Consider the following 22,633-nt stretch of genomic DNA (forward strand, 5'->3'; position numbering starts at 1 on the left):
TTTCAGGGACACAAACACTGGGGCCACAACAGTGCATTTCTTCAGTGCTCTCAAACACCCGTGACTATACCTGAAACACTGCTCCACAAAGTTATTTCATTTCTCACCCACTTGACTGTAGGACTGTTTTTCTTCAAGAGAAAGCTCCACATGCTACTCACCAATTTCTATCACTTACCAGAGAGGCTATCGTGGAAGCAAACAGTAAATGACGAAAGAGACTAAATGAATGAATAAAGTAACTTCGGCATGATATTCATTTAATGAAAATGGAAGGGTGAGACCAATATTTGAGTTACACAGACCTCTCAGGCTGTTTCTGCCTTTGAGACTGATGCACCTTATAACAAAGAATTCAAGACCACCCCCAGTGATCAATTTTGTTTAGTTTCCCAGTAAAAAGATATGGGAAGAAGAGCAGAGATATCTGAGTGCTAGACAAGTTATACCCTCCACTGCACTATTACTCTGGTCTGCTTTGGGGCATACTTCATCGCAGAAGAGAAAAAGCTTACAGAGCTTAATATTTAGTTGGCGATACTACAGTTACAAAAAAAAAAAAAAAAGGCAAAATGAATGTTTCAGGAGTTCAAAATGAAAGCAAGTTAACAAGGAATGTAATAGCCAGAAACAGACAAATGTGTGCTACCAAAAATATGTAAAAAATTATTGTAAACAGGGGCACCTGGGTGGCTCAGTCAGTTAAGCAGCTGACTTCGGCTCAGGTCATGACCTTAAGATTCATGAGTTCGAGCCTGGCATTGGGCTCAATGCTGACAGCTCAGAGCCTGGAGCCTGCCTCGGATTCTGTGTCTCCCTCTCTCTCTCTCTCTCTCTCTCTCTCTCTCTCTGCACCTTCCCCACTCACTCTCTCTCTCTCTCTCTAACAAATAAACATTAAAAAATGTAAAAAAAAATATTGTAAACATACAAATAATCTTCAACAATGTAATGATACTACGTTAACCTGGGAGCAGAGATACCACAGTAGAGATTCCAGAGTCCTTAATAAAGGTGGAAAGAGTTGAGGACACTTTAATGCCCTCAGGATGGGAAGTGAGGAGATTACTCTCACTAGGAAAAAATAGACACAAAGAGACAAAAACACAGTGGGGGAGGAGGAGGGCGCGGGCAGGGGACTTCAACAAATGTTCTTCTGAATTATTAATGCAATGTGAAACCACAATAAATTTCATAAAAGAAGGAATACTTTAGTTTTGCAAATACTGTAAGTACAAAGAGTTACACAAAGGTTGGTAATTAAAATGTGTTCAGAAAGGCAACCTGAAAGCAACCCGGGCATGTGTACCACATTTTCTAAATCATTCACTTTTACAAGACCTTTTGGGCATCTTCCTTACAGCGAGGTACTGTGGCAGTCACAATAAAAGGAGAATAAAATGAGTCAAAAACAAACTACAGGTTTCCTGGGCTATCCCAGAGTGTCCCTGAGAAAACTTTCTCAACCGAAAGGGGCCTGAGGCAAAGGTATTCTCCCCACCCCCAAAGTCTTTCCAAGGCCACTTTAAGAAAGACCTACGTTAGTAAGGTAATGGCTCTTTTCATACAAGTGAAAATTCTCTTCCAATTTCCTTCAGTTAGTGAAAACAGCTACTAATGCAGGTCTTTTGTAAAAGCCAAGTGGTACAATGTGGACTTTCATAAAACGGGGGATGCCTATGTATTGCTGACACCTGAAATCTCATTCTAGAATTTAAAGCTTTTAAAGTCTGTGATCCATGACAGCAGAGGCATAATTCATACAGTTTTCTGTGCATATAAACCCAGATAAGATACGGCACTTTGATATCCGTGAAAAGCAAGTCAAGAAAAATAAACTGTAAAGAAGAAAACTCCTAAAAGTATCAAGTTCACCCAGTCACGCAGGGGACAAAACTACTTGCTCAAGGCCACTGTGACAGAATTCGAGGCTCCAAGTTTCTTTCCAGTACATTATACAACAAAAGCTCAAAAAGTGACGACTTTTCTGAGATAACAAGCCTTTATCTGGTTTTAAAACAACAAAACCCCCATAGTGTTAAAGTAAGCCAGGGAAGAAGCGTAGAGTCCTTCCTTAAGGTGTACACAGAGCTAATTTTTGAGTCAGGGCAGTAAAAAGAGAGAAGCAGTGCTCAAATATTTGGTCCGGGGACTAGGACTGCTTCTTGATATTTAAATGTGAGAGAATACAGGCAAACGAGAAACAGTCAAGACCAGCTGACTGGGAACAAAATATAAAAATAGGAAGTGGCCTTTATGTCAAAAGGTGTCTACCATCATTTCAGCTGGGAGAAAGGTTTCGAATGGCACAGGGAGGAAAAGCAATGGAGAGAGGTTTTAAGAGCAGCAGCAGTTAATTGCCCTGATTCCACGAGAGAGACATGAAGTACAAATCAAAAATTTTCTGGGGCGCCTGGGTGGCTCAGTCCCTTAAGTATCTGACTCTTGATCTCAGCTCAGGTCTTGATCTCAGGGTTGTGAGTTCAAGCCCCACACTGGGCTCCACAGTGGACATGAAGCCTACTTAAAAAAATTTAAAAAAAAGAATATTCTACTTCCAGAGGGTAAAATCATGGTTACCAGGGGGTAAAACTGATGGGGTTTGAGAGTACAAACATGCCACGAGCAGTTAATAAGTTACAGAGATCTAATGCCCAGCGTAATGAATACAGACAATACTGAACTGTAATTATGTCATGTGATAAATATAGCTACAGAGGCAGGTTGCCTGGGTGGCTCAGTTGCTTGAGCGCCAACTTTGGATCAGGTCATGATCTCACAGCTGGTGGGTTTGAGCCCCGCGTCGGGCCCTGTGCTGACAGCTCAGAGCCTGGAGCCTGCTTCGGATCCTGTGTCTCCCTCTCTCTTTGCCCCTCCCCTGATCATGCTCTATCTCTCAAAACAACAACAGCAACAACAACAACAAAAAAAAAACCAAACACATTAAAAGAAAAATATTGCTACAAAGGCAACCATAAGATATGAATGTATCACAGTGACACATCACACATATTAAATTTATACAGTGTCATATGTCAAATTCATTCAATTGAAAATAGAAAAAAATTCTATCTCCTGCATCAATTCCTACTGACGGGTAATGTCTGGCCGGAGCACGAGTGGATGGTGCCGGACACTGCACGAAAAAAGGGCTTTGCTTCTAGGTCCGGTGCACTGTTCGGCAGGCTTCTGCGGTGCTTGCGGGTTAGCAGCCAGTGGCTTCCCCCAGCGCCCTCCCCTGGGTGGTTGGTCGAAGACAGCCTCTGGGAAAACACCTCTCTGTGAACATCTTCCCCGGTACCCGGAAAGCAGATTTCTATAAAATCCATTAAGGAGGCACCAGAGCAACTTCTCTGCCACCCAATGAGCCACACGCTCTCTCAACGAAGTCTGGATCTCAGCCCTGGGTGGGCCTCTTCCTTGGGTGCTTGAATATGGCCCTTAGGGGCAGAGGGGAATCCTTCTATTTCCATATTCTTTAGAGCTCTCTTTCTGCTGACCAGTCAATTCTGTTAATGTTTCTCTACACTTCTCTACGTTGAACTTTCCCTGTTCGTATCACCCTGTGTGGTTTCTCCGGCCTGTTCGGACTAGACTGATACAATGCTGACAACCACGAAGACTAGTCAGGTCAGTGAGGCGACGGAGAACAAGCAGACAGGCAATAAAATGAACCGACAATACAACAGCCTGAAACTTTGCAGCCAGACGTCCACAGTCCCTTGCGTATGACTTAAATTGCTATCTCCCGCAAACGTTCTTGGTTGTTTTTTTAACTTCCAACTATCTGAGTTTTAGTTTCACGGCAAAATGTTAAACACCTGTCACCAGCTTTTCCGTGCTGCAAGAGCTGTCCCTCCTGATCCCAGAGGAACGTCAGAGAGCCAAGAGACTAAGAGCACTGAGGGCAGCTGCCAATTCCACCATCTTACACTCCTGCCCAGGAAGTCCATCGTGGTCAAGATTTTAGATGGAGGATGGCTCAGTGGCTGCATCTGGGAGTCAGCTTAAACATGAGCTCGTGAAATGCTGCACGTGACCTTTCCGGTGCCCATTTCCCCCCTACAGATTTCAGTAATTATTAGCATACTTGGAAAAGGCCAAAATCACCCACTGAAAAACTCATTCAATTTCATGTATGCACGTTAGGTAAGCCAAAAATAGAAACCCACAGAGAAATAAAGGAGCAGGTTAACAGCAGAGCCAAATTCTTGAAACAAACGCCAGGGATAAGCAACGGTAAAGGTTACTTCTTCTTGTAAGTGGCGTTTCAAAATGAAAGAAAAGAGCATCAAAAAATATTTCTTGAAATAAAACAGTCCCAGAGTTGGAAAACCGTAGAGGGAAAACTAAAGATATAAGCAGGCACTAAAGAAGTCAACAGATTTGTTGTATCATTCATTCAGCAGAAAACAATTTTGGAAGAAATCAACAGTAAATGACACTAAATACGCCACGCACACTGTGCTACTGTGCTAAAACGCACTGACCAGCAAAGAAGAGGTCATTGCCAGAAAGACAGCCTTACGTTTCTATAGGGCATTTGTTTTATTTTAAGGCGTGCTGGGTTGGGACAGACTTGTGTTTTCGAGGAACAAAAATACTTTCAAAAACAGTAATTGGTAAGAATTTGTCTTATCCCACTACCTTACTCTAATCTCTCCAAACATGTTTTACAGCTGGCAAGCCTAGGGTAGAAATTTGTGTATTTACAGTGAATGCGCAGGGATAGTCTTTCCTTTCTACTGAGAACAAAGCACATGTACAACTTCTTCAAGTACAAGACTCTTGCCTCCCAACTGGAAAGACTCCACGTAGCGAACTGACAAGGATCCCAGACTCTCGTCTGCCAGAAAAACAATGTCATGGCTGTTGATTTTGTTTCTGCCTTTCTCCAACATAACTGAATCCTCAGGGATTCTAGGGCAGGTACGTATTTCTCCTTTCCGCTACCCTGCTGACTCAATCAAAAGCCTCCTCGTCTTTAGCACAAATTTCACAGTGCATCTAAGAAGTTTCCAGATTAATTTCACAGGGGATGGGGTTCCTGCCATCACTCCAAATTATGTGTGAACCCAAAACTTTCTAGTCCCTCACCTCTCAAACTAGCAATTTTTTCAATTATTCATACTCCTCTTTAGTCAGAATGCTATTGTCATTATCCTTATTAATGTTAGCTAGAGTACTAAAACTAACTTCCAGTTGGTCTTCATGCCTGTGGTTCTCCCAACTTCACTAGCATCCTGCACACCATTCTGACCCACTTGCCCAGTAGAGCAACTTTATCATTAAAGAAAAGAAGCAGCTCCAGAAATTCAGAGGTGCCTCCAGGAAGCTGCAAAAATGAGAGGAAATCCACTTGGCAGGGGCTCGAGGCCACCACCATTTAAACCCACTAGCACTGGGGCGCCCGGGTGGCTGAGTCAGTGAAGCATCCAACTCCTGATCTTGCTCTGGTCATGACCTCACGGAATAGAGCCCCACGTGAAGCTCCGTGCTGGGAGTGGAGCCTGCTTAAGATTCTCTCTCTCCCTCTCCCTCCACCCCTCCCTGTAGCGCTCACTCCCTTCAGTGCTCTCAAAAAACGACACACAAAAGACAAAATCCCAGTAGCACTAGTTTTATCAGTTTTAGGAGGGTCATCTTCGTGTTTTCTTGGGGGAAGGGACTGCTTAGCAGTCATTTCCCTAAGAGAGCAAATGCTCTCTACGTACCTACCTTACTTTCCTACCATTGCCCTAACACACCACCGCAAACATCAGTGACTTAAATCCACACAACTTCACTCCATGACAGTTCTAGAGGTCAACAGTCTGACACCGGTCTCGCGGGGCTCAGACGATGGTGTCAGCAGGGCTGGATTCCTTCCCGGAAGCTTTAAGAGGGTTTGTTCTCTTGCATTTCGAGGGCCTAATATCCACCTACTTCTTTGGCTCACGACCCTTCGCTGAATCTTGAAAAGCCAGCAACATCAGGCGGAGTCCTCCTCGCTCCACCTCCTGTCCTCGCTTCCCACCAGGAACCTTGTGGTTACGCCAAGCCCATCAGGAAAATCCAGCGTAGTCTTCCTAACTCAAAGGTCAGGGGATTGGCAACTTTAATTTCCCTTTGCCATAGAAAGTAACATATTCAGGTTCCAGAAATTAAAACATGAACCTCTTGGGGGGGGGGGGGGCGGGGAAGGACATTACTTGTCTACTACATACACTCCCCAGATTTTATTTACCCTCTATCTCCAGCAGAGTACTGCTCCACAGGGAATCAAACAAACCCAACTTAAATGTGTAATATGTACCCCAAGTCCACTGTCACCTAACCTATTTTCCCCCCGAGATACAGGAAAGGAAATAAGAGATCGCAAGAATAATCAGTGCAAAGACACATGCTCGTATCCCTGGACAGAACTTGGAATTCATTTTCTTTTTTTTTTTAACATTTATTTTTGAGAGAGAGAGAGAGAGCAAGCAGCGGAGGGTCGGAGGGAGACACAGAATCTGAAGCGGGCTCCAGGCTACGAGCTGTCAGCACAGAGCCTGATGTAGGGCTAGAACGCACCACCGACCGCAAGACCATGACCTGAGCCGAAGCCAGATGCTTACAACCGGCGAGCCACCCAGGCGCCCCATGGAATTCATTTTCTCTTAATGCATGGTCACAAATCCTCCAGCTGAATCAACAATAACTACACCACAGACTAATTTTTAGTAAAAGAACCTCATAGAGACCCTGAAATTCAATTTGAAGTACCAACTGGGAAAACTGCAAAAAATAAAACCATCAACTGTTTGGTCTGGTTATTATTAAGCCATGTAATCATTTTTCTCTTAGAAAATCTATGCCTAATCCTAACCCTTGAACACAGCACTACAAAAAACTTGCAGTGTTTCTAATACTTACACCACTGGGAAAAAGTGTACCTAAATATAAGCTCAAGCTTGAAAACCTCTTAGGGCACAGTACTGCTTAATTCCTGACCTTACTTTTAGAATTATGGAGAGCTACTATGCAGATTCACTGAGTGCTTACAAAAATTCAGTTCAGCGTAAGACCCTGTACAACATATACATCTTTTCTTAGCTGTTGGTACCTGCCAAGATTTGTAGCAGATTCAAAACTGTCGTATTTCAACGGAGTACTGGGCGCCTGGATGGCTCAGTCAGTTAAGAGTCCAACTCTTGATTTTGGCTCAGGTCATGATCTTGCAGTTTGTGAGCCCAGGTTCAGGCTCTGTGCTGGGTGTGGGTCCTGCTGGGGATTTTCGCTCTCCCTCTCTCTGTGCCCTTCCCCCACTCTCTCTCTTAGGCACACGCTCTGTGTCTCAAAGTAAGTATTTTATTTTATTTTAATTTTTAACGTTTATTTATTTTTGAGAGAGACAGAGACAGAATGCGAGTGGGTTAGGGGCAGAGAGAGAGGGAGGCACAGAGTCTGAAGCAGGCTCCAGGGCTCCGAGCTGTCAGCACAAAGCCTGACATGGGGCTCCAACTCATGAGCTGTGAGATCATGACCTGAGCCGAAGTCGGACGCTCAACTGACCGGGCCACCCAGGCGCCCCTCAGAGTAAGTATTTTAAAAAGAACAAGAAGTTCACCAAGTTGGCGTATACTTAATTTTAAAAAACTTTGGGGGTCGCCTTGGGTGGCTCAGTGGGTTAGGTGGCCAACTCTTGATTCCAGCTCAGGTCATGATCTCACAGTTCGTGGGCTCGAGCCCCGCGTCTGGCTCTGCGCTCACTGCGCGGAGCCTGCTTCAGGTCCTGTCTCCCTCTTTCTTGCCCTCTCCTGCTAGCGCTTTCTCTCTCTCTCAAAAGTAAATAAACGTTAAAAAATTTTAAAAATAAAAATAAACAAATAATTTATTCTTTTACTGTAGTATGATTCCAGATTGACCTCAAGAGGGAGCAGCATCCTTTTAAAAATAGACTGCCTACAGGTAAATGTTTTCTGTGTCTCACTAAAAACGAATGGAAAGACACACTAGACAAAAAATATGGAGACATTCAGGAGCAGGACTTGATTTTAATAATGTTCTACACAACACAGAGTAGTAATGGATATAAAAGGAAGCAGGTAGACACTGAACTTTAAAACAAACTTGGGGTGAACAGTGAGAAAAAAACACAGAATCAAACATTTATGAAGGTCTGAGCTCCTGGCCTTTACCTTAACACTGTTAACCTCACCAGTGCCCATTACCCTTCCTATGGACTATGCCTCAGTTTTAAGAATCAAATGAAATAATGGACATTATTTAAATTAGTAAAATGTCTTTTGTCTAACACGACTGAGAGTAACAAGATTACAGACAACTGAAAGGTACTCATTCTAAGCATTAAGAGGTACTTCAAAGTATTCCAGTATTTCAAAGACGGACTACTGAAACACAACGACATGTAAGCGGAACAAAAGCTGAGTGTGGCGCGTAGCTCCCCCATCACCAACAGGGGACCAACCTCGCGATGGGCAGGACATGTGCACAAATCGACAAAGCGGAGGGCCTACCACAGCCTCAGTTACCTAGCGAAGAATCCAGATGGGAGAAAACTCAAAACACATTTTCCCACACTTCCATCACCCAATCTATCTGCCTCATGTGGTAGCACGATTTATAAAGCTGGGCTTTTCTAGCTTGTATTCTCAGTAACATAGCAATCTCTCAGAATTAACTACGGGATATACCATCCCAGGGTGGTAAACTCCTGACAATCCTTTGCTTCTTTATCTGTATTTTCTGGGTTTTCTACAGTGAATTCCCACTGCTGTTACATGGAGAAAAAAGCGAAAACAAACCATCTTTTCCTTATTATTTCTACAATGATTAGTAAAGCGCATGTTAGGTGACCAAAGAGAATTACAGGTGTACAGAGATAAGTCAGTGCAAATGAACCACTGTTCTAAAAACCTAAACCATATGCAGGACCACTGTGAAAAGACCAATCTATCAAACATCTAAAACCTAATTTTTTAATGCCAATCAGAACACTCAAATCCCACATTTAAGACAGAATGACTGCCAAATGACAAAGAAAATACATCACTGTTAAGGCATATGGTAGTACTTTAAAAAAAAGTCACAGGCTACACAACTTTTAAACGACCTGTCAGGGGGCGCCTGGGTGGCTCAGTCGGTTGAGCATCCGACTTCGGCTCAGGTCATGATCTCAGTTGGTGAGTTCAAGCCCCGCGTCGGGTCTGTGCTGACAGCTCAGAGCTTAGAGCCTGCTTCGGAACTGTGTGTGTGTGTGTGTGTGTGTGTGTGTGTGTGTGTGTGTGTGTGTGTGTCTGCGTGCGCGCCTCTCTCTCCCTGCCCCTCCTCCACTCACACTCTGTCTCTCCCTCCTTTGGAAATAAATAAACATTAAAAAAAAACCCACGACCTGTCAGGGGTAACCTGATAGAGCGGCCACAGAACCTAAGCAGTCGCTACACTTCACAGGATAGTGCTCTGTGTTTATAGCACCCTCAGTCTGAAAGAATCAAAGGGCATTCACTGTTTACCTTGTATCCCATCATCACCTTATTCACTTATTTCACTCAATTGTGACTTTTATCATTCTTACCATTTATTTATTCTACAGGATTCTGACTGACATTCTTAAAATGTATGAATGTGTCCTTTCCGTTTATAAATCTGAAAGGATTCACACCACACTATTAAAAAAACCATTGCCCAAGCAACCTAACAGGAATAGATGGGGGGGGGGGGGGGGGGGGAGGCTCACTGAAGAAGGAAATTTTCTTTTAATTTCATTCATTTTAGTAGTTCAAATCTGATCTTGGAACACGCAATAATACAATAAAGAAAAAAACCTAACGACCACATGAAATAGACTGCATTGCAGGCCCTGAGATTTCCTTCTAGGTGATACACAGGGAATTTAGTTCATCACCTGAATGGCTTTCCGATCTATATGAAGTATATTGTTAAAGGCCACAGTCCCAGAGACCAGTTTCTAGGTATCGAGGATTACTTCTCAGCACTTCCAAACACATCTGGGGCTGACCTTTGCCCAGGGCACACAACTAGTCCTGGAAACTACCCATAAGGACTGCTGTCCCTACTCTACCAATTCAACAGTCGACGATGAATTCCAGCAAGCATTTTTGCACGAACTGTCCTTTTTGCCTTCTCTCCACTTAGCCATTAATCATCCAGGGCAGAAAAGATAGCCATTTCATTCCCCACCATGAAACATCCATTTCAGCTTTCAAGCTTTATTTTCCCCTACAGGGAAAAAGCTGCTACTTTTTCATTCTCTTCCTTCAAATTGTTGCTTCAAGGGGTATAGCAGTAAACAACTGAAAACCATCTAAATGCCCACCAAGAGAAAATATAGTTAAATTACTACATACACAATCTGTATATGTGACTATAGAGGGCAAATACTTCGAGGCTGCAAAACATATTATTAAAGAATGAAGCTTTTTACCTACTGATATGGAATGAGTGATAAATTCAGTGAAAAACCATGTGCAGTGTACCTCATCTGTATGTAAAGAGAAAGAGTATTTATTCACATTTACTTGCATACAAGTAAACTCTTACTTTTACATCATGCCAGAGTTGAATGGCTACGTCCCAGTGGGGAAAGCAGAAGGCTGAGGAGGAGACATTTCCTCCAAAACTTTTTGTACACTTGAAATTTGAACCATGTGACTATATTACCTAATTTTAAAGTCGATGAATTATTTTAAACTTGCTTATAACTTTTATTTCCAGAGCATTTGTGGTTGCTGTGAACACTTTAGAAAGTTGACAGCAGGCAGACTGGCAAATTGATTAGCTTGAGAATCAACCTCACTCCTTTATAATCATGCATTCAGCGTCCCCAAAGAAACCCCAAATGTCTCCCCCAACACCATCACCAAGATATCCCACCTCGTTATTATTTAATGAAACAATAATTACTTAATAAGTTACTAAACTGTAACACGATATAGGATGCAAAGACAGATACCGGAGAAATATAAAATTGTAAATTCTGCATGGTAACCATTAACCTTGATGGGTTCAAATAAGTCTGAAATTTCACGTGAACTCTTTAGGAAGCAAAGAGTTATGTGTAATTTGTGGAGGACATTTCAGCTAATCATACAGCTGGGGAGAGTCCCGATATCACCAAAAGGAAGAAAATGACACTGCAGTATAGGGAAAGTTTTATTCTGCCTTTCATATCCATATAAGCAGAGAAGCAGCTGAGGCCAAAGAATTATGAGAATATTACAGTTCATTTGAAGATCTAATAGCATAGAAAAGAATTCAAATGTCAAACCATTAATTTTAAGAACTTTTATATACAATGAACTCACATATGCATATAGAAAAACAAAACAGCATTTTTAAAAATAAACTTATCGGGGCGCCTGGGTGGCTCAGTCGGTTAGGTGGCCGACTTCAGCTCAGGTCATGATCTTGCGGTCCGTGAGTTCTAGCCCCGCGTCGGGCTCTGTGCTGACAGCTCAGAGCCTGGAGCCTGCTTCATATTCTGTGTCTCCCTCTCTCTGACCCTCCCCTGTTCATGCTCTGTCTCTCCCTGTCTCAAAAATAAATAAATGTTTAAAAAATAAATAAATAAACTTATCACAATTATCATAACCAATTGTCATACTCAATAAGGATTATCATAATCAAGCTGGAAACAAAGAACTGGTTTGATAGCCTATAACAAGAAAATCTGGTTTTGTTATATATATACACACAATTAAAAACTCCAGTAAACTACTGTTTGTGTCATCTAGCAACTAAAATGAAACCCTACTTAAATGCCATTAAAGGAGCAGATGACTAGTGATCATTTTCATATTCGTCCACACGTATTTCCTGAGCATCCCCTGGGAAATACAACAGTAAGATACGGTTTCTGCTTTCAGGATTTTATAATCCAGTTACAACTGTTAGACTACTCACAGACAAATTCAGAAGAGAAAGTGATTATCAAGAGGTTAAGCAACTACACGAGTAAGGGGAGACCTTACCACTCCGAAGACAGAAAAGAGGAAATAAGCTGTATCTGCTAGCCTTTTTACTTGAAGGACTTCAGAAGTCAGAGATAGTAGAGGGAGAAAATTCCAAGTGGAAATGCGTGAGAAACCAAGAGAGTTTACATTCTTTCTCTTACAGAAAGAATGCAAACACAAGTTTGAATAAAACAAGAGTTAACTTCCAAAAAGAGCGCTGAGACCTGAAAGGCAAACCTAAGGAATAAGAACTTCACTCTAGAGTTGATCAGGAGCCACTCTGGGGAGGAACAGCTGGAAGACACGTTCGGGATTCAAATTCCACCTCTTCTACCAACTAGCAACCTTCCAGGCTTGCGAGGTCTAAATTTCTTCATCTGTAGAGGAGGAAAGTAGTATCTGCAACAGAAAACTACTAGGACGACCAAATGAGAACAAAGCGTTAAGTACAAAGGCTGGCATAAGAAACATTCAAGAAGTGTGTTTTGTTTTGTTTGCTTCTGTCAGGCGGGGAAAACGTGATCAGGATTGCCTTTAGGACAATTAATTTGACAGCAGTATGCACGATGAATGGCAAAACCTGAGATTAGGGATGTCTCCTATTAATGGCAGTTGAGGCAAAGGGATTAAAAGCATTCTGTTGCTGAGAAAATGGAAAAGCAGCAGGAGAACCTGATTTCTGAACTGTAACGCAATAGAAGTACAAAGAATTTGTGTGAAGAAGAGAGAATGAAGAATCAAAGGTAACCTTTGATTTTAAGCCTACGTGACTAAGAAAGTGGTAAGACCATTAAAATACACAAGAAAATGAGGGGAAGATTCAATGTGTAAAGGACGCAGTTTAATTCTGAATCTTCTCGTTCCAGATCACAAAATGAGAGTTACTTACAGAGTTTATCAAGAACAGAAGGCAGGTCTGAAGCTTAGGAAAGAAAATGAGGCTGGCAGTGCACACTGGGACTTCAGCAGGGGAGGGAATGAACAGTGGAAACCATGGGTGTGCGTGCGACTGGAAAAGAGAAAAGACAACTCTAAAAACGGAGCTGTGAACTCAATCTAAAGTAACACTTGCAGAGAAGTGGGATGAGAAAATGCACAAAGGCCACACGAAGGCACAAGTCTGAGATGCTGGCTTGTGCAAGTTACAGAGAAGACAAAGCCTTGCCAGCACCGTGCATTCCACAGCTCTTCAGATGCTCGTAGAACTGAGATTACAAACTGACTTATGATGATGTGATTATTACAGGTTCTAAGAGCCTGCAAGTGACTGAAAAGTGTTAATTATTCCAACTCAACCCCCAGCAAGACCCAGCTAACACAGTATAATTATAATTAGATAATTTTCCAGTATCTCAAAGCTCAAAGAAGTGTAACTTTTAAGTCCTCATCTTCCTTGACATCCATCCACACATTTGACTCTACTGATTACCCACTATTTCAGGAAACCCCTCTCCCTCTGTCTACTTGAGACAGCCAATTCCCAGGTTTTTTCCCCCTTCTATTTTGGCTTCTCTTTCATCTTAACTAGTTTCTCCCCAGAAACAGAACATTGAGGGAACAACAATCCTCTATGAAATTCCACAATAGTTGATTTAAACAGTTTTTAAAACCCAACTACATTTTAAACTCTGGATCCTACCTAATGCTTCTCTTGTTATCATTAATAGGACCTACATAGTTTCTTGATGGGGGGGGGGGGGGGACAGAGACACATGAATGTGTGTCTTCAAAAAAAGACTTTCAGGCTAAACTGCAAAATAAACTATTTCTTTCCATCAGCAATAAGATCTATTAATTTTTGAAAATACACACATGCAGCATTGTATTCCCCACCCTTCAACAGCTGAAAAGTCAATAGGTCTTAACATACTCTAAAGACATCTTTCTGGTGCTGAAATATTTTTGTATCCCACAACTATAAAACCTACTCGCATTCAGTGTTAAGTTGTCCAAGAGATAATCAAGAGCAGATCTGCCATTTAGATATGAATCCAGTTACCATCCTTAACAATCACCAAGAAATAAAAGCTCAAATGTTTTCCCATATGTGGGTTTCTTCTCAAATACATGTTACAACTAATCGTACTTTATGAACTTCAGTTTCTGCCGTATTTCTTTAAAATGCAACTGTGTGACATATGTGAGGAAACTAAAACACGTACTATATACCATAATATTAGGACCTACACTTTATTAAATTGTCATGATGAGCTTTTGAGAAACTACAAAATACTAAAAATGAGATCATTTTTTAGGGCCTTCTTTGTACTCTTTTTATCTTAGTAGTTTATAATTCATAAAAATGTTAACCTATATGAGGTTACCCATCCAAGTTTTTAAGAAGACACCTGCAATAACTACAATTTACTATGATACCCAAATTTAGCATGCCATCAGAGTGACTAAAATAACACAATCCTTCATCTTCTTAATGACACCTCAAGGTATATTTTAATAACACAGCACCAGAAACCTCATCTAAAAGGATACCAGAGTTTCATAATATTTTTAGGCTATTTTTGAATGCATTTGATTATACTCGTGTCTCTATTTTGTAAGGAACATCTCTAAGCACAAAGAGAGGGAAAAACTCTAAGCTCAACAATTTTGTAAGACACTGTTCGTTAATGAAAGGCAACACGGCAGAGAAGAAAACACAGGTTCTTGGCTTCATCCTGAATCTAACGCAGCCACCACCACTAAAAAGGTGATGAGATCTTGAGCAGTTAAGTTAATCTATCAGAGCCTGTTTATTAATCCTCAGACTGGAGAGAATGCCACCTATGTTGTTAGAAATAAAAAAGAAAAAGCATATTATTACCAGCAACTGTAACTAAAATGCCATAGATATTTTGCCTCCTTTTGAGCCACAGCTCCCCCAAAAAGTACACACTTGGGCCTAAGATTTCAGGACATATGCATGCTTTTAGAACCAGACTTCTTTGCGATGATCTTATTCGGTTCTATGTTTTCCCTGGAAGCCAGCAAGAGGATGAACACACACTGCATTGTTAATAAATACATGCCAGTGATTAGATCAACACGGCCTCCAGCACTTCTGCACACAGAAATACAAAATGTGACAATTTCCCAGCTTTCTGTCTTATTTAATAGCAAGCAGTGTAGTATCATCGTTTCACTTACAGCTCACTCCCTAGGGTCGACTATCAAAATATTTAGTCCCTGGCTGCTGGGAGGTTTCGTTTTTTTAATCTGTTTTGAAATGCAAACTTCTAGGCCACTGGCTTTCTACCTTTTACTTTTTCTTCACATGAGCAGGTTCAAGTTTAAGGAACTGAATTTGTTCTCAACTGACCGTACGGAATTTAAATCTACCTTGAAAAATGCACGTACCAAAAAACAAAAAAGAAACTACTTTAGAAACCTGCTTTATGGAGTCATCCAAGCTTCATGTAAGCTACCGTAAGCTCTGTGTAAACATATTACTTAACTTGCCTAATATGTAAGTATCCCCATCTGGCCTTAGACAATCTTGAAGTTTTACCACATTTGTTTCAAAATAACAGCTTGTAACCCTTGTTGAAAGCTACTTAATAATAGTTGAAACGTTACAGAAAAACTGGATACAACGTTCAGCATTAAAAAACCAACATAGCTATGTAGCTTTTACAAAGAATGAGGTATGTAATAAAATGGAGGACTAAATGTGAGTACCCTTGGCCAATAAAAAGCATATATACTATGTATGATCCCAATTTTCTTCTTAAAACATACTTACATGCATAGAAAAATCCTGAATGGCTAAACACCACACTTGTAGACTGGTTACCCTGGGTAGTAAGAGGGGAAAATGGGGGGTAGGGGGTGGGGAGCAGACGTCTTCATTGTTTAGCTGCTTTTTTTCTTAAAGAGCACGTAGTAATTTTGTTAATTAAAAAAATAACCGGGAGAAAATAGCCACTGGTAAAACTGTACTTTCTCCTCCGTACCCAAATACTTCTAATGTGTAATTTTCAAAACATAGTTATGACTTCTCAGTTTAAAAAAAAAAAAAAAAAGACCTACAAAAATACAGTACTAGAAGTTAAAAAAAAAAAAAAATCTTGCATTTGCAAGATTACTCCCGCTCGTTCTACTCAGGGCTCCTCTCTACGTCAGTGTTCGAAACGCCCTAAAAAACGGGCACCACACTTGAACGGTAGTAAACGCTCAAACAAACAAAAAAACCCAGAAAGTAAGAAAATGTTAGCGCCTGCTCTAGCCTCGTAAATCCCTTCCCAGCCTCAACCCCCGAGGCTTCCCCGAGCCTACGTAGGCTGGATTCTCTTCCTTCCAAATCAAAACAACAACAGAAAGTCACGGGGTGGAACTGAAAAGGCCTTGAAGGGGCCCGTGGGTGTCTTCGGACCGCAGCGTCAGGGAGTCCTGGTCCCCGAGCCCGGGTCAGAGCCCAAGGACCATCCGCCCAGACCTCCCATACCCTTCGACCCCTCCAGACTCCCTCGACCGCCCTCGACTCCCGGCCCCTGCGACCCTGCCGACCCCGACCCCCAACCTCCCGGCCCCCTTCGAAACCTCCGGCCTCCCTTGACTCCCCAGCCCCCGACCTCCCCGACCCGCCGCCACACTCCAGCACGCGGGACGCGCCGACCCGCACGACCCCGAGTCCGCAGGCAGCGGCGTTACCTGCGGCGAGACGGTCCGTCCGGCCCGCCGCAGCGACGCGCAGGGTCAGGCGCTAGGACTCGGCGGGCTCCACGGCAGCCCGCCGCCCCCACCGCCACCACACCGCCGCCGCCGCTGCAGCCCGGAGGAGGGGCGGGGCCCGGACCCGCGGCTGGGGAAGCCCGACCGTCGCGGCCCCGGGAGTCGTCGGGAACCCAGGCATGCGCAGAGCAGGGGGCGCGAGAACTGCTCCAGGAGGACGCCGGAGTCAACAAGGCTTCGGGGACGCCCCCATCCGGCTCCGCCCCTCCCCGCCACAGGGATTGCTCCGCCCCCACGCCCAAACAACGCGAGGTCTTGAGGAGACTTGGGGACGGCCCCGGTCGAGAGAGATCCCGCGAGAACAGGGCATCGCCCTCCTCGCCCCCTTCCTAGCGTCAGGACGCCTAGGGGCCGAATAGGTGAGAGGCGGGCCGCGGCGGCGGCGCTGGAGTTGAGGGTGGAGGCCTCCCCTCGCGGAGGCCGTTCTATCACGCCGCGCTTCGGGACGGGGCGTCTAGGTGTCGGAGCACTTGCGAGGGTGCGTCCCCGCGGGGTAACTATACAGAAGCTTTTGCGGAACGTGCTCACCGGTTTATCTGAAGAGCAAGGATTTTCCACAGGATTGTGCCGCCTTAAAGTGACGGCTTGGAGCCCAGAAGTTTCCCCACCGCCCGGTGTTAACGCCTCCGCCGCCGGGCCAGCGCCTTTCCCTGCGTTCTCGGCCTGGCTCAGGCGTTGGGCTTGCCCCCACAGCTAACGTGTTCATCATTTAGCAAATTGAGCACTTACACCCGGTGACACGTGTGCCAAGCAAGTTCCTCGTGGCTTGCGTAAACATCCCGTAGCGCGTTAGCGGAGAGAAAGGGTTTTGAGGGAGAGGGGTTCGAAAGTTGACACAGGGAAAGGAGACGAGGGTCCGGAGGGCTGAGAAAACGCTGCCCCGTGAACCTGGGCAGCAAGCAGGCTGGTCACACTTCGAAGTGACGTTTAGTGCGCCTGCAAGTCAGTATGTCTCCTCGTAAGTACAGTGAGTTTTGTGCCAGGGCTTTTCTTTATCACTCCCGAGTCTCTCCGTGCGTGTGCCACTCCCGCCCCCAAGTAGGCTTGCGTTGTTTGAATTCTGCCCGGTTTGGGTTTTCAGATCGTCAGTGGTTTTAGGGTACCTACCTTTGTAGGTTGCCCCCTGTAAATCAGAAGGGCCTCGATGCCCTGGTGACTGTTTCCCACCATAGCTGATGGCGTACAAAGTGGTTAAGTAATCTGTGCGTGAAAGGGGAGCTTGCGAGCCCGGGCAGAGCTGGCCTCGCGAAATAAATGTTAAGAACGAGAGCAAAGTTGCTGCTACGGTGGTCGGCCATCAAGCCACCAGCCTGGTGTTACTTTAATGAACTTTGTGTTGTTTAATGCGAATGCAAATACGGGGGGCGTTTTGCTCCGAACTACAAAATCTCTATTCGCTTGCCGTCCAGATTAGAGCCCTTGCAGAGATTTTTTGGCCCTTGGCCTGGTCCCAGCGCCCTCCTGACTGTGGTGAGATCATGTAACAGTCTTACAGGATTAGCTTTCTGCTATTCCAGGCAGAAATGTTAGCACGTGAAAATATCTTGCCATAAGCAAATTAAGTAGAAGTTATTGAGAAAAATCGTTAAAATCGTTAAGCAACTGCTAGGACTGCCCCCTCTTTTCTCCCCCTTCGTGTGTGTATTTACTTTCCCCATTCTGCTGTGCATTTTTCAGGGTCCTAGACCTTTTCTTTCTCCTCGTACTCTATTACATTTAAAGTTGACCGCAGATTATTTTTAATAAGACTACTAGTAAGTACTTTGTTAATAAGTAGGACTAAGTGGCATTTTGTGGGTTAGTAGTTGAACAGTAAATAAGCCATCGACTGTATCTTCCGTGGTACGCATGTCTCAGGGTGCCACGCCATCTATATCATTTAGACCGCTTCTGATTATGCCTCCATTGAGCATGTTTCATGTGTAGTTTACTTCTGGTGAGCGTGTGTCTTCCGAATGGCTGATAATCCACAAAGTCTGGGCACATGGCCGCTGTGTTCGCTATTGCTTTCCAGTGGATAGTACAATGTCTGCTGAAATGTTGGTCACTCTCCGTCTGTGGAATGGACAATTTAAGTTACTCCATCATGTAGAATTGTTCAGAGATTTATTCAGACCCGGATGAATTTAGATAACCCCCAAACATTGTATTCCTGGAGTTCCCGGTCCACTGTTGTAGCAAGTCTGGTCCTGGCAACAGCAAAGCCTCGCTTGCTGTAACAACTCAATTCTCCATACCAGGTTGTTTCACTTTTAATGTTAAGCGGACAACACCCAAAGTGGATACTTGTGAATGCAGAGTACCGGGCAGGCAGGGGCCTTGTAATGTCAGAGATGCTCTGTTTCTTGAATGCAGAAGACATCCAACAAATACTTACTGAGTTAAACGAGACTCAGCCTACGAAGTACTGTCCCCTTCCTAGGAGTTCACCATCCCACAGGCATGGCATGGTTGCTGTGTGTTTCTTCAGCCTCAGAATTTGAGGTCTCCATGTGTTGCCCAGATTAACACATCATCTGGTTTTGCAAACACCTGTGTTGCATAAGAGGCCTTAGTTTTGGTTTATCGTGCCAAGGCTGGCCTGTGAGGCCTGAAAAAATTTCCTTATAGCTTTCATTTAACCTGCACTGTCTGGGGAAAACCCAACACTAAATCCTACTAAATATGGAACTGTTTTGTTCTGTAACTTTATTTCCTTGTACTATTTTCAGTACAGTTACAAGTCCCATCACCTCCTGGCTACCCCTCCCCCCAAAACACAATAAAAACAAATTTTTCCTCTCTAAAAGAGGGTTAGTCTCACAGTACTTGTTTTTCTGTTTGAAAAACAAAACATATCAACATTTCCTGAGGTTGATGACTTGAAGAAGCAAAAATGTATTTTGTTGGGAAGATGATGTTTTCCAGAGTAGGACTAGTATTTGAAAATGAAGGAGAAAGCTTAACCCCCTACATTCCGGAGAAGTAATATCTATGTAATTTACAAATTGAGGAACTAGAAAACAGGCTTAGAGCTGACCCGTTAAAAGGATTCTTCTAGTTTATATCTTTGTCTATAGCCATTAGCACCTTTTTTAAATCACAAGATTTCTCCCTCATATTGTATCTCACTGTATTGTATCTCACCTAATTTAATACATCCTCTGGGCGTTTCTGATAAATGCTAAAATTTGAGAACCATCGGTTGTAATCATTAAATGTACATAGTATGTTTATTTAATATGTATAATTCACAAGTATGAAATGGGGTAAAAACATAGGCTTCTTTGGTGAAAGTACTCCATTCCTTGTAGTCCCAGTGCATTTACTATGATCCCTCTCTAAGGCAACTCTACCCACCCCAATGTTTCTTCCTTTGTGAGCCTTTCTCAATCCTTGAAGTCATAATACAATGATGTTTTGTTGCCTCACATGTAAAGATGGTATTTGTGATGGTGGGTGTGGCTGAAAAGACTGCCCAAGCAATCCTTTCCATACTGGGAAGTTGCCCAGAATTGTGCACCCCTGCTGCATTATTGGGCCTTCATGTTTAGCAACTATTTATTTTCTTTATTTCCACCATAGGAACTACCTAGCCAAAATGCCAAGTTGATCAGACTCCAATATTTTTTGTAACCTTTTCAAGCTATTCTATATTTTCTGAAATTTCCAAATGTGTTTTTGAAAGCTGTGATAAAGTTTATATAAAATTATAATAGAATCTTAGAAAATAGAAAACTTGGAACATCAAAGAATAGAACTCGTGTGAGACCTAACAAAATATGTAAATACACGTGACTTGCTGTGTTGAGCCACCTCCCTCCACCAAAAGTATTCATAGCAAAATACTGAAAAGCAGAAAAGTTGCTCTTAGCCTCTCAAATTCACTGACCATTAAAATGTTAAACATAAAATTGTACTTTCCCAAAGTCATTTGATCCTATTCTTTAAGGGGATACTTCAGAAATTCCTGCCCTATTTAATATTAAAAATGAACTTGTTTGTCCAGAGTATGTCCAATTAAGAATGAATTTTAATTAGAGAATTACTCTCTAGTACTTATAAACCATTATATATGTACATATACGTTATTTCTATATAGAGATCCCTCGTATACATAAAAACATCAACGATATTTAAATAATTGGTTTAGGCCTCATTTCTTTTTTAGGATTTGCTAAAGTAACCTATTTAGTATTGATGTAGGAATCAATTGTCCATTATAATGGTCCATTGTATGGACAGTATGTCCATTATAATGGACAATTGATTCCTACATCAACTCTTTTTCTGCTGGCTGGGGAGATGTCATTATACTTAAAGAGCTATACAGATAATCCATTTGATCATCCAGGTTGAGAAGTCTTAAGGTCACTTATCTTACATTTGTCAAACACTATAATTACTAATGTAATATTAAATTTGCCAAGTGGTATTTAAAATGATGTATAATATCCATTCTATTACTAAGTAAATTGATATTCAGTGAAAAAAAGGAAGAAGGACTAGTATGGGTCTTATTGAAGAGAAAATTTATCATTTATGATGTGATTTGAGAAATCGAGTTATCTAAATGCTGTGTTTATATGTTTTGATGTCCTATGTCTAAGAAGTTGATGAATGATAATTTATTGCTGCATACATTTAAATATATGAAATAACAATTCGGAAGTAATAACATAAGTACTTTTTTTTTCAACTCACTTAGACTAAAAAACAATTTATCCATTTCTCTCACCCTCCACTCCCTACCTCTAGCTACCACCAATGTATTCTCTGTGAGCTTGTTTTCTATTAATTTATTTATCATTTTTTAGATTCCCCATATAAGAGATCACAGGGTATTTGTTTTTCTCTGTCCGACTTATTTCACTTAGCATCACACCCTTGAGATCCATCCATGTCGTCACAAATGGCAAGATTTCCTTCTTTTTTATGGCCGAATAATATTTTCTTATACACATATACCACTATTACTTTATCCATTCATCCATCAGTGGACACTTACCTGGTTTCCATATCTTCATTAACGTAAGTAATGCTGCCATGAACATGGGGGTGCATATATCTTTTCAAGTTACTGTTTTCACTGTCTTTGAATAAATACCCAGAAGTGGAATTGCTGAATCATATGGTACTTCTATTTTTAATTTTTTTTAGGAACCTCCATACTATTTTCCATAACGCCTGCACCAATTACATACATTCTTATCAACACTAAAGTGTTCCCTTTTCTTCACATCCTTGCTAACACTTGTTATTTCTGGTCTTTTTGTTAGTAGCCATTCTTTTCTTTTTTGAGGGGGGTCTTGTGTTCATTACAAACCCCTTCATAATAGCCATTTTTCAGGTGTAAGGTGACATCTCATTGTGATTTTGATTTGTTTTTTCCTGATGATTAGTGATGTAGAGCATCTTTTCATGTACCTGTTGGCTATCTGCATGTCTTCCTTGGAATAATAGATCTTCCTTGGAATAATTGGGTTGTTTGGGGTTTTTTCACTATTGAGTTGTATGAGTTTTTAAAATATATTTTGGATATTAGCTGCTATCAGTAATGATTTGCAAATACTGTCCCTCAGTAAGTTGCCTTTTCATTTTGCTGATGGTTTCCTTTGCTATGCAGAAGCTTTCCAGTTTGATATAGTCCCACTAGTTTACTTTTCCTTCTGTGGCTTGTGTGTTTGATCTTAGATTCAAAAATCACTGCTAAGACCTCTATCAAGGAGCTTACCATCTCTTTTTCTTTCTAGAAGTTTTATGGTTTCAGGTCCTATGTTCAAGTCTTTAATCCATTTCAGTTCATTTTTGTGTATGGTCTGAGATAATGGTCCAGTTTTATTCTTCTGAATGTGGCTGTCCAATTTTGCCAACATCATTTACTCAAGAGACTGTTCTTTACCCATTGTATATTCTTTCTGGTTTTTGTTTTTGTTTTAGTAATAAATTGACCACTTATGGGTGAGTTT

The 22,633-nt window shown here is 42.2% G+C and overlaps 2 protein-coding genes across 25 annotated transcripts in view; one reads left to right on the forward strand and one right to left on the reverse strand.

Annotated features, from left to right (window-relative positions):
- PCMTD1 (protein-L-isoaspartate (D-aspartate) O-methyltransferase domain containing 1) overlaps positions 1-16,788 on the reverse strand; it is a 68,027-nt gene extending 51,239 nt beyond the window's left edge. Inside the window, exon 1 of one of the 2 annotated variants that reach the window (XM_060610517.3) lies at positions 16,605-16,788. The gene's annotated coding sequence lies outside the window, so the exon portion shown is untranslated. The remainder of the gene's footprint in view (positions 1-16,604) is intronic. The other variant, XM_060610521.3, reaches the window with a different exon arrangement.
- Positions 16,789-16,849: 61 nt separating this feature from the next.
- Positions 16,850-22,633, forward strand: part of LOC144615101 (uncharacterized) — a 237,109-nt gene continuing 231,325 nt past the window's right edge. For 16 of the 23 annotated variants that reach the window (XR_013553524.2, XR_014136534.1, XR_013553523.1 and 13 more), the window contains exon 1: positions 17,051-17,163. The gene's annotated coding sequence lies outside the window, so the exon portion shown is untranslated. The other 7 variants (XR_014136528.1, XR_014136533.1, XM_081792211.1 and 4 more) reach the window with 3 other exon arrangements.

This window comes from Panthera onca, chromosome F2 (genome assembly GCF_046562875.1).
Source record: "Panthera onca isolate mPanOnc1 chromosome F2, mPanOnc1 haplotype 2, whole genome shotgun sequence".
Lineage (NCBI taxonomy): Eukaryota > Metazoa > Chordata > Mammalia > Carnivora > Felidae > Panthera > Panthera onca.